The sequence below is a fragment of the Xenopus tropicalis genome, chromosome 9 (assembly GCF_000004195.4).
Source record: "Xenopus tropicalis strain Nigerian chromosome 9, UCB_Xtro_10.0, whole genome shotgun sequence".
NCBI classification, from domain to species: Eukaryota; Metazoa; Chordata; class Amphibia; order Anura; family Pipidae; genus Xenopus; species Xenopus tropicalis.
In genome coordinates, this window is record NC_030685.2 from 74417487 (window position 1) to 74430861 (window position 13375).

Genomic DNA, 13375 nt, shown 5'->3' on the forward strand with positions numbered 1-13375 from the left:
GCTGAAATAACAAACAGAAAGCTAAACAGAAAGCTTAACTGGAAAAAAAAACATGAAAAATACAAACAAAGACCAAATACAAACTGTCTGACAATATCACTGTCTACATCATACTAAAAGTTAATTTAAAGGTAAACTACCCCTTTAAAACCAATGAAATTGCTCAATATATATTGGATCTACTGACTTATTCCTTTAAGGGTTCAACAATAGTGAAACCAGACTGGGCTGTGTGACACTATTGGGGTTATGTAATAAAAGGCACTAAGTTTGCCCAGGAGTAGTAACCCATAGCAACCAATAAGCAGGTAGTATTTACTGGTCAACTGTTTAAAAACAAACATCTTATTGGTTGCTATGGGTTACGGCTCCTGGGCAAACTTAGTACCTTTTAATGCATATGGGGGGTATGATTTAAAAAATGGAATAACATTAAAGTATCTACAAGATATTGGTTTAACCCTTTTTGTGCCACAGTTAGAAGAACATACAAAGCTGACACTCAGGTTACAGAGCGGTAGCACCATTGCCTCTAGGTTTCTGGGTTCCTCTATACAATAGAGGCTATTGTAAGTGTCAGGTTGTGAGTTAGCTGGCGGCAGTGCAAGTCAACCAGCACAGAGAGGGTTAATCAGCTTTTATAACCTTACATAACGGTGTTATCCAACCCCTTTACGTTCAAGCATGTTGACATATGCACAAAGGATCAAGTGGCTCTACTGACGGAGTTCTAGGGAATGATGGTACATGACGATATATGAATGCAAGGCAGTTGTGGGTTGGTACTTTGAGCAACTATCTAAAAATATATATCCCTGAAAAGCCTCGTGGAATGCAAGTACTGCAGGTGAGAATTTCTACCCAGAACTGTGTTGACGCAGTGCTGGAAATAAGGCACCTACTGTATTGTTGCTGTAGAAGGAGAATAATGCAAGAAACCCCAAATTCCTAATGGTGTCTACTCTATGTGCAATCTTGGGCCAGGATTCAAAATAGGCCCTGGCATTTCCAGTACACAGAGGCCCAAACAGCCCCACCAGCCCAATAAATAGTGAGTATCTATGGCATCTTACAGCAGCCCCACTGGCATTTGCCAGAACCCACAGATTGCCATTCAGGGCCTGCCGATGCACACTATTCATGAAATATACTTATGCCCTTCTGCATAGATGCCCTACGTACCATTGCACCTGGCCTTCCTCTTCTGTTGAATTGAATTGTGGACAAGTGCATTTATTGACACTGCAGACACTGGAGCCAGGGCTACATTTACAATACATGCAATGGTGGGCTTGTAACTGTGATGGCAGCTCTGAGGTGACAACCCATGGGTACCTATATGCCCCAGCCTGCCGCCCCTGTATACTTTCTACTAAATCCGCAAGGGGGGTTGGGATACCTGCATATGTACCAATCACTGGTAGAAGGGGGGTGGGCTGAGGGCTGGTGCCTAAGCTTAGATTCTCAACAGCTGCCCAGAGCACACTGAGCATGTGCAGTGCCACAGACACTCCCAGGGTCGGACTAGACCCGACCCTTGCCAGCGCTCCCCCTGCCCGACCGCTCCTCCCCTGACGCGTTAAATTTACATGCTCGGGGGAGGACGTCGGGTGGGGGGCCCTGCGAGGCGGGTTAGGGGGGCCCCTGCGGGGGGGTTAGGGGACACGGCCGGCGGGGGCACCTGCAGGGCCCCTGGGGCGGGAGCCCCGGTGGGACCTTCACCCCCCAGTCCGACCCTGGACACTCCTAACAGAATCCAAGTTAGGGAGCTCCTGTGACAACTTTAAAGGTGAAGACACACTGAGCTACTTTGTAGCAACTACTTGTCACGGCTACTAAACGCAAGAAAATGCCCTGCTATAGAAAATGCTGAGAATTTCCTCTGCTAAAACTTAGAAACAATTATCAGTAAATGATCAGCATTGTCTATTTTTGTAGCAGTGAAAAGTAGCTGCTACTAGTAGCTCTGTCTGTTTTCAACCTAAAGGCATGGATCATTACTGCTATAGAAATGCTGAACCTCTATGCTGGTGCAGTAAGTTCAGTATATAAGATATGTTATTTTTAGCCATATTTATTTTTAGGGTTTAGTTCTTCTTTAACTTGTTAGCTTGCACCTATTTGGTACCACTTGTTAATGGGGCGCAATTGTGCCTATTTGGAGATCCTGCGTCTTACGTTTGCTTAAAATAAAGTTTGCCATTTCTTTTACTTTGCCTGTTTGTGGGATCAGTTGAGTGCCTGCTACACATCCTAAGCTGCTGGGTGCAACTCTTTATGTTGCCGTAATTACTCTGGGGTACAAAATGCCGTTTTATGGTTAAAAACATTGTGATTTGCATCCAAAATTGAGTTGTTAATGACCTTGTACACAGAAGAACCTTAGAGAGAGAGTGAAAGCACACACGCACACATACATACACACACATATACACACTGCCCCGCAGTGCAATAACAATACACAAACAGCACGCTAACTGGTAATAAGCTGGATCTCACTGGTCCCAACACAAAGTTGCATTCTAACAATGGCCAGCCCTGTCTTGTTTGGGCATCAGTATTCGGGGGGGGGGGGAATTTACACAATCAGTGGTTGGCGAGGTGACATACAGGAACATGGCAGAGGGCAAGGCTCCCTGGTTCTGTTTCAAAAAGAAGTGAAACCCAAGAGAAATGTTGTTATGGGGGATACGATGGCTCTGTACAGTGTAGGAGCGGAACCATACACCCTCTTGTTCTACTTCAGATTACAGATTCCATCACTGCGGGCACTTGTGCCATTGTGACATCAATCAATAACACACATTCTGTTATCAATAATCTAACAATGTGATCTGCATGAACTGAACCCGACACACCCAATGACAGCAGGAAGTGGGTGCTCCTTGCAGGCACCCTCAGACAGCAAAGCTAGGGAAATACACTCCCATTACACTGCGGAGCACCCAAGGCCCGGCCTTTACTGACTAACTGCACTGCCCCAGGGTATTTTGCTATATATATATATATATATATTTACCTATATTTATATTTACTCTATATATAGAGTGCAGGTGAGTAAGTTTGGAGTAAGCTGACATTTAGGGATTGTAGAAAGGTACACACATGGCAGTTGTGCTATTTCAGCACAGTACACAGCTGCTGCACTTCATCTTTAGTGCAATGGGATAACCTTTCCCATCCAAAATAGCCTGCTATCCCTCCCTCACCGCCTGACCTTGGTATCATGTTAATGGCTGTCTGGTTGGGTGGCACTGTGTGCATTGCTGTAAGGTTATAGGGCTTATGTAGCACTATGGTAAAGGGGAACTAACCCCATGCCCTTTTTTATATAATGAAAGAAAATGTTATTGTAAGCAACTTTTTTCCAATATAAAAAAGTTTTACAATTTCAGTGGTTTGATCATTATTTGCTATTTAAAGGTTTGCATTGGCCCCAGGGTTACCAATGAGCACAAGGCAGCCCTGTCCTTACCACCTGCCCCAATGAATAAAGCACTGCTGAATGCAAGCAACATAGAAATACATTTTTGTCATCCTGCAAAACAAAATTTGATATGGCTTTACATGGCTATTATCCTAGCCAGTCATGGCTAGAAAGCAATAAATAATGCAGTTTGGCTGTTCTTGCTAACAAACAATAGCGTAATCATTTGGTCACTAGATGTCCCTGTTTCATTGAGGCCTATGGATGAGAACTGCTCTGGCTAGGAACAGTTGGCAAATTACATGTGACCTCAATTTTACATTCTTCAAAGGACAGGGAAAAAAAACATAGTATATTCCAGGAAAAAAAAACACATTTGCCTGAGCAGGACTGCAACATAAAGGCATCATTGCCAAGAAAACACAAAAATCCAGATTGGTAAATTCCAGGTGGTGTGGTCTATCAAACATGCTGTCCAGGCTCCCTTTCTGTCTGTCTGTAACATTACGGAGGATGGCCAAGCCAGGGTAAGAGATTTAAAATAAATGTATATACAGCCAAATAATAATAGTAACACAATTGACAGACCCAGTGTCATTGGATTTGTTTAGTGACCATTCCCACTGACTACTGTTTCCAGTCACCACTTCATGGGATATGTCTAGTGACCAGACCCATTGACTACTGTTACCAATCACAATATTTTGGCATTTGTCTATTGACAAAATTCATTGACTACTGTTACCAGCCACAACATCATAGGATTTGATGAGTAACCAGCCTCATTGACTTCCGTTGCAAGCTACATCATGGGATATGTCTAGTGGCCAGACCCATTGACTACTACTAACAGTCACAACATCATGGGATTTATCTAGTGACCAGTCTCAATGACTACTGTTGCCAGCCACATCATGGGATTTATCTAGTGACCAGTCTCAATGACTACTGTTGCCAGCCACATCATGGGATTTATCTAGAGACCAGTCTCATTGACTACTGTTGCCACCCACAATATCATGGCATTTGACTACTGATCAGACTCATTGAGTGACCAGGCCGACTGAATACTGTTGACAGGCCCAACATCATGGCATTTGTATAGTGACCAAATTCACCAACTACTGTTGCCAGCCAGAACATTGGTGTATTTGTCTAGTGACCAAATTCATTACCAACTGTTGCTAAGCTATGTGTTGATTTTACTCTATAGCAACCGACCTGTGTCTGAAAGCAAATGGGAAAACCGAAACTGAATATATATATAATGCTCTCAATAAATCGACCTACAGAAGTCTGGCACAAATACAATCAGTCCAGGAGATGCTGAGTACCGTATATACTCGAGTATAAGCCGATCCGAATATAAGCCGAGGTACCTAATTTTACCTAAGAAAACTGGAAAAATGTACTGACTCCAGTATAAGCCTAGGGTGGGAAATGCAGCAGCTACTGCTAAGTTTTAATAATCAAAATAAATACCAATAAAATTACATTAATTGAGGCATCAGTGGGGTATATGTTTTTTAATATTTATTTCAAAGAAAAACAGTAAACTAGCTCTGTAAGTGGAGAAGAGGGTCAACAAAAACAATATGAGTACTACCCCACGCTCATTGCGCATTGGCAAACTGGCAGCAGACCCGGTCCTGGGGGAGATATAAGGGGAAATAAGTATTGCTAGTGGGAGCCTAGGCCAGGGCACTCGAGGGTCTGGTTGCAGGTGGCCTAATTTGCACACAAAGGACAGAGGGTGCTAGTCTAGAGGGACCCATGGCACCCGACTTGAGTATAAGCCGGGGGCTTTTTTTCAGCACATTTAGGGTGCTGAAAAACTAGGCTTATACTTGAGTATATACAGTAAGTGCTTCTAACTGGGGTACAAAGAATGGCAAATTCACAACTGCCAGTGGCAAAACTAACCAACAAATTCACTTTAGGGCCCCCATAAACTTTAGAAAGGAGACATTATTCATAAACAAGTATTAAAACTGTGTCCCCTTGAGCCCCCCCAGTAGACACAGGATCTGCTTCAGCTATAGTTACACCCCCCCGCCCCCGTGTGTAGTGTTCTGTTTATAAGCACCGCTCAGAATTTAGCCAGAATGGGCCAATGCATGGGGCAATGGCAATTTCTATAACATATGGACCATAAGGGCACATTTTTACAGAGTAACTATCTGAAGGCAATCTCTGCTAATGTCACAAAGGTGATTATGTAGAATAATAAAACAATGCAATCTGAGGTGTGAGTCACATTTCCCCTTTGTTGAGCACATGGGCTCTGCGTGTTCAGGTTACACTGAAAAAAAAATTGAATTGCTGTGATGGGAGGTGATGAAATGTGGCAGTCATTTCTACCCAGGGGTCCAGAGAGGGGGCAGCTATTAGGGAGTAATGTTATGTATACCATCATTCACTGTACAGCAGGAATATCCACATGACACCTCTACCTCTGCGCTTGCACTACAACTCCCAGCATCCCCTGTCAGTACAGAACCTTCATGTGGAATCTCTTTCATTAATAACAGATACAGATGACTGGGTTGATTGACAGGATGTCATGTGTAATTTATAATCATTTTTATTTCTTTCCTAGATAGCAGAGCTCCATATGCTGAGTACTACATCTCCCAGCATGCTCTAAGAGCTTAGGGTATTGCTGGGATGAGCCAGTGAGAATGCCATAAGCTGATCTATGTGGTCGTACAGCAGATGTGGCTTTTAAAGTGATTTATAAACCAAAATATCCCCTGAACATCCCCTTACCCCCCTAGTTCACCAGCCTAATGCCAGTCAGCTGTACTAGCACAAGTCCTATACTCACAGCAGATTCTTCCCAGGGCCCCTTGCTTGCAGTCACACAGCCACCTATCCCCGGTATCAGCAGGGAACAGACACAGCCGAACAGCCACCAACCCCGGCCGAACACCTGCTCATCGCTACCAGGGGCACCTAACACTGCCAAGCGGCCCGCAAGATCCTCCCTAACCAAACACGGAAGTACAGCAGTTTGACAGATGCCAAGCGGACCAATGGGGAGGCAGAGCGCTACTGGTGGTACCCTGTCACTGACGTCCCGCCCACTCGGGATTGCGCAACTCCTGTATCCTCAACTGTAATAGGGATGTTCAGTGGGAAAGTGCGGCTGTGGGGGGCAGTTTAACGGGTTTAACGGTGCCGGTCAGTGTGTGAGTGAGTTGAGCTGCTGATGTACAGTGCGGCTGTGTGGGGCAGCAACTGAGGTACGGGCACAGGGCTCATATCTATATGACTATAGCAGTGGGACCCGGATAGATATTGGCCAGTGATAAGTAAAGGCTGGTATGTATGTGGTAAATGGAAGGCTGATGTGACTGGAGCTCATACAGGTCTAAAACAGTAAGTGGGGCTCATACAGGTCTATAACGGTAAGTGGGGCTCATACAGGTCTGTAATGGTAAATGGGGCTCATACAGGTCTATAACGGTAAGTGGGACTCATACAGGTCTATAACGGTAAGTAGGGCTCATACAGGTCTATAACGGTAAGTGGGGCTCATACAGGTCTATAACGGTAAGTGGGGCTCATACAGGTCTATAACGGTAAGTGGGGCTCATACAGGTCTATAACGGTAAGTGGGGCTCATACAGGTCTATAACGGTAAGTGGGGCTCATACAGGTCTATAACGGTAAGTGGGGCTCATACAGGTCTATAAGGGTTAGTGGGGCTCATACAGGTCTATAACGGTAAGTGGGGCTCATACAGGTCTATAACGGTAAGTGGGGCTCATACAGGTCTATAACGGTAAGTGGGGCTCATACAGGTCTATAAGGGTAAGTGGGGCTCATACAGGTCTATAACGGTAAGTGGGACTCATACAGGTCTATAACGGTAAGTGGGGCTCATACAGGTCTATAACGGAAAGTGGGGCTCATACAGGTCTATAACGGTAAGTGGGGCTCATACAGGTCTATAACGGTAAGTGGGGCTCATACAGGTCTATAACGGTAAGTGGGGCTCATACAGGTCTATAACGGTAAGTGGGGCTCATACAGGTCTATAACGGTAAGTGGGGCTCATACAGGTCTATAACGGTAAGTGGGGCTCATACAGGTCTATAACGGTAAGTGGGGCTCTTACAGGTCTATAACGGTAAGTGGGACTCATACAGGTCTAAAACGGTAAGTGGGGCTCATACAGGTCTGTAACTGTAAGTGGGGCTCATACAGGTCTATAACGGTAAGCGGGGCTCATACAGGTCTATAACGGTAAGTGGGACTCATACAGGCTGATATCTGAGTGGGACTCATACAGGCTGATATCTATGTGAGTGGGACTCATACAGGCTCATATCTATGTGAGTGGGACTCATACAGGCCAATATCTATGTGAGTGGGACTCATACAGCCTGATATCTAGGTGAGTGAGACTCATACAGCCTGATATCTAGGTGAGTGAGACTAATACAGCCTGATATATCTATGTGAGTGAGACTCATACAGCCCGATATCTAGGTGAGTGAGACTCATACAGGCCTATATCTATGTGAGTGATATTCATACAGGCCGATATCTATGTGAGTGAGACTCATTTCAGGTCGATATCTATGTGACTGAGACTCATACAGGTCTGTGTCTATGTGAGTGAGACTCATACAGGCTGATATCTATGTGAGTGAGACTCATACAGGCCGATACCTATGTGAGTGGGACTCATACAGGCCAATATCTATGTAAGTGGGACTCATACAGCCCGATATCTAAGTGAGTGAGACTCATACAGGCCAATATCTATGTGAGTGAGACTCATACAGGCCTATATCTATGTGAGTGAGACTCATACAGGCCTATATCTATGTGAGTGATATTCATTTCAGGTCGATAGCTATGTGACTGAGACTCATACAGGTCTGTGTCTATGTGAGTGGGACTCATTCAGGCCATTAGCTATGTGAGTGGGACTCATACAGGTCTGTGTCTATGTGAGTGGGACTCATTCAGGCCATTATCTATGTGAGTGGGACTCATACAGGTCTCTGTCTATGTGAGTGGGACTCATACAGGCTCATATCTATGTGAGTGAGACTTATTCAGGCAGATATCTATGTAAGTGAGACTCATACAGGCCAATATCTAGGTGAGTGAGACTCATACAAGCCGATATCTATCATGTGTTTATGTGAGTGGGACTCATACAGGCTCATATCTATGTGAGTGGGACTCATACAGGCTCATATCTATGTGAGTGGGACTCATACAGGCTCATATCTATGTGAGTAGGACTCATACAGGCTCATATCTATGTGAGTGGGACTCATACAGGCTCATATCTATGTGAGTGGGACTCAGAGAGACTGATATCTGAGTGAGAATGCTACTAGGCTGTAACAGAAACAAATACAAACGATACAAGTTTTGTAAAAAAAAATATTGGTTTGAAATGCAAAGTCTTAAATATTTGTTGCAGATATTCACCACGTGTACCTGCACTGGGGCCGACACATCGATTCCGGGTGCGGGAAATCTATGCGGCTGATGCAAGGGGAGGGGATGATTCTTGGCCTGCATTTTCTGCGGTGAGATAGATACAGTGCTGATACTGGATCAGTGGAAGTGATAAAGGTTAATATTTATGTGAGTTGGGTGCTGACATTCTGGTGCTGATATTTATATGAGTGGTGGTGGGGCTGATACAGATATGTGAGTGGGACTCATACACCAATGACCTTACGCCAATATGGCACATTAGGGTTTAGTTGAGCAAACATGTGGCAGTTTGTATCTATTTCAGTTCAGCCAAAAATATGTTAAAACACACTGAACATGAACAGTTAAATTGTCAATTTGAATAATTATTAAAGGGCAACTATACCTTAATTGTTAATTTTGTAATTATAAAAAACAAATAATGTTTTATATTTACAGAAAAACTTGTATTTGTATTTGTTTCTATTACACTAGTTTGGGGCAGAGTTTGGCAATAAAAAGGTAATGGCTAACATTTAAAAGCAGTGCCCTTCAACAAACGGGCATATAAAACTGACACGGATGAGCAAGAAACTGCAGATACAGTAATTTTACTTGTGTAGAAAAGATTCTGAATCAGGGACTCGGCAATGGCATGTGATGGTACCTGCGCCATGTAAATGTGACACCCATCAGGGGGGCATAGGAGCTTTGCCATGTTACAGACAGCCGTGCCCACAATTCACCTCCAAACTCCGCCCATTTTTTTGGCAGTTAAAGAGAATGAAAAGACAACTTTATTCAATGTACTGCTCATTATCCCAATGGCATTTGTCCCAGTTGGATTTCATGCCTGGTTGATACCTTAAAGAGATACTGACACCAAAAATTAAACTTTTTTTACATCTATCGTAACATTGTCTTTGCATGTTATTTATCATTTTGCCTTAAAAGTATTTGCCCGTTGCTTTTACATTCCCTATCCGATCCCCCATGTTCCTCTATGAGGGGGCGGCCATATGCCTACTTTTTATGTACATTCATAATTTGAAGAGTAGTTTTTTAGTGTCAGTATCACTTTAATGCAATGATTCAGCAGTTCCTATACATGTGTGTATATAAGGAAACATTCCTGGTGATGTGGCAACCATTGTGTAGCACTTGGCACTTGTATTTCCTCTTCCTGTGCCAGTTATACTAATCAATATACCATGGGGCAATTTCACAAAACCCTAGTTTACACAAACAGAATGTTTCATAAATCTGTCTCTTATTCTGTGAAACAGACATTCTATTAATGTGCATTCCAACAAACCTTTTTTTTTCCTGCTGCAAATGACTCAGGCTGCTTGGTACTTACTAAGGTGGCAGCTTATTGGTCCTTCTATGGGGCCATCAGATGGGCCTACCCGACCATTATCTGACCAAAAATCAACTAGATGTCAGGTTTAAAAATCCCATTTGGGCAAAAAGCACATCAGTTTGTTGATGTGGCCCTCATCCCAACAGCATGTATTCTTTCAATGTGAGTAGATCATTTGGCCCTGGAGCAAACCGATATCACCCACCTCAAGGTGCCTGTTTGGTGACCTTGATCAGTTTATTAGGCCAGCCGGGATCCCGCAGCATGAGTGAGATGTTTGCAGCAGGAAATAAATTGAGGAGAAGAAAGCCCTGCGGTTGAAAGATGTTGATTTTCAAGAGATTTTTTTCAAACTGAACTACCACTTGAGCAACAAGAGAATTTTTCCATTCCAGTACTTCCTGAATCCAAATTCTGCTGCCTCTAGCTCTGCTCACTTTACCTTCCTTAGGGCTCTGGTACACGGGGAGATTAGTCGCCCGCGGCAAAACTCCCTGCTCGCGGGCGACTAATCTCCCCGAGATGCCTTCCCCCTGCCATCCCACCGGCGAACATGTAAGTCGCCGGCGGGATGGCAGACGCAGCGGCGCGATTTCGCGCAAATCGCCGAAAAAGACTCGCGAGGCTTTTTCGGCGATTTCCCGAAATCGCCCCGCAGTGTCTGCCATCCCGCCGGCGACTTACATGTTCGCCGGTGGGATGGCAGGGGGAAGGCAACTCGGGGAGATTAGTCGCCCGCGAGCAATGAGTTTTGCCGCTGGCGACTAATCTCCCCGTGTACCAGAGCCCTTAAGCTGGCCATACAAGTTCAGATTTTAGTCTTCTTCTGACGAACATTCAGATATCGATCATACGTTTAAATGCAATGATCTAAAACTAACATTCAGTATGAAGCTGTAGGTTAAATCGGAGGATTTTCTGAACATGAAATAGTTGACAGGCACCAATAGTACGAAAGTCACTTCCATTGTAGGTCCCCCAAAGATATCGTCCTATACTAAATTTTCGTTAGCCGACCGAAGTTTTCTAACCTGCCCTATCAACTAAACGACAATTGTCATGGTACGAAAATTATTGGGACAATAATTCGGAGCTCAAACACGGTCCGAAAATCGTGCAAAACTAGGTTTCGTATGATTTTATCAGTACGTGTATGGCCGGCTTTATCCAGATCAACCAACATAGGCTGGGGGTTACTTAATGAGCTCAGGGCCCCATCATTTCATATGGGAGGTTGAAGAATTTTCGTTTGATACGGTAGGAGAAGGAGGGAGTCGGAAGTCCTCTGAGCTTTACTTCAACTGCAACTAAAGGGCAGTAGGTGAAATAGCCCTTTATCTAAATAACATTACTGCATCAGTCATTCAGCCCTATTTCCAAGAATGTTAGCATTTCAGAAAGCGGATATATAATAGGGTGCACTTACAGGCCCTTCAGTTTCTACGATCTAGTGTGCTGTAGTATAGAGAATATACATTGCTCCTATTAATGGCCTTAATCAGGCCCTGTGACATCCAGCGACTACCTGCCTGTGTAACCAGGAACCCACACACATAAATAGGGACAGGTATACAGGCATTTCCATCTATGGGGTGAGCCTGCTGTACCCCATAAGCATCTCATTACAATCTGCCACTCCCCAGTTTGTCAATCCAGCCTGCCCCATTTTGGAAAGGTGCATTAAGGTGGCCATACACTGTAAGATCCGCCTGTTGGGTCTTTTGAGTCTTCAAGCGAGTGGATCTTCTCCCATTATGCCCACCTACCGGTAGGCAATGTTGGGCTAATTTGATCGTTTGGGCCTAGGGCCAAATGATGGAATTAAAATGGCCACCTTAAGGGCTGCCCTACAGGGACAACTGAGAGGTACAGTTGGCCCTAATTGCCTTCATCACCCAGAGCCTAAAGGGCAGCCCCCCTGCTGTTAGGAGTCACAATATCACACCAAATGCAGAGGTTGCAATATGCGCTATCTGACAAATCTGTGACAAAGCAGAATATTTCCCCTTGCCTTGTGCTAGCCATGGAGCTGGGCGGGGACAAGCTATGAGTAAAGGCCCCCATACACGGGCTGATAGAAGCTGCTGATATCGGTCCCTTGGACCGATTTGGCAGCTAATCGGCCCATGTATGGGAAGAAATGAGCGGCCTGGCCGACCGATATCTGGACTGAAATGGCCAGATATCGATCGGCCAGGTTAGAAAATCCAGTCGGATCGGGGACCGCATCGGCTCGTTGATGTGGTCCCTGAACCGACTGCCCCATTGCCACAAATGTAATCCCTGGGGCCGAACGATTGGATTACTTTTTTTCAAGGCCACTTGCTACCCGATATTGCCCACTGGTAGGTGGGGATATCGGGTAAAGATCCGCTTGCTTGGCGACATCGCCAAGCGAGTGGATCTTATAGTGTATGGGGACCTTAAGGTGCAGCTTGGGGTTACTCATCTAATCCCTGTTCCGGGCTCACACCTGGCACTATGGCTGCAATGGAGAAGATCTTAAGGTGTCCATACACGGGCCAATTCTAGCTGCCGTTATCGGTCCCTTAGCAGCTTATCGGCCCGTGTATGGGCACTAACGACGGGCCTGCCCGACCGACATCTGGCCTGAAATTGGCCAGATCTCCATCGGGCAGGTTAGAAAAACTAGTTGGATCGGGGACCGCATTGGCTCGTTGATGCCGTTCCCGAACTGATGGACGCCTATACCCGTCATTCTAGTTTGATCGTAGCCCAATACCGTCCTCCCGTAGGTGGGGATAAGATCCTCTCGCTTGGTGCGGTAGCGTAAACACCTTAAGGCTCTTGCAGAAAACACCATAACTTTACTATACTTTTGTGTTTATGGACTACAGTTCCCAGCATCCTCCGACGTTCTGGAAACTTTAAACCCTATTCCTTTGAGCAGCAAAGGTCCAATCAGAATGCAGCAATTCTTAGGCAGCTGCTGAGCAGAATGGTAAAAGAAGCTGTATGTGACTGTAAGTGTATGTTCTATTGTACTAATATCTTATGACATATTCTCCCCTATATGAGGCATTGGTGGTTCAGTGGTAGAATTCTCGCCTGCCACGCGGGAGGCCCGGGTTCGATTCCCGGCCAATGCAACACAAGCTTTTCCCTCTCACCGGAAC

At 44.9% G+C, this 13375-nt stretch overlaps 1 protein-coding gene and 1 non-coding gene across 2 annotated transcripts in view; one reads left to right on the forward strand and one right to left on the reverse strand.

The window, feature by feature from the left end:
• The window catches only part of gpd2 (glycerol-3-phosphate dehydrogenase 2), a 75608-nt gene extending 69240 nt beyond the window's left edge, over nt 1–6368 (reverse strand). The window contains 1 exon segment of the mRNA NM_001114228.1: nt 6255–6368. The gene's annotated coding sequence lies outside the window, so the exon portion shown is untranslated.
• Nucleotides 6369–13277: 6909 nt separating this feature from the next.
• On the forward strand, nt 13278–13348 carry trnag-gcc. Its single transcript has one exon. It is a non-coding gene; the product is annotated as a tRNA-Gly (tRNA).
• Nucleotides 13349–13375: the final 27 nt, after the last annotated feature.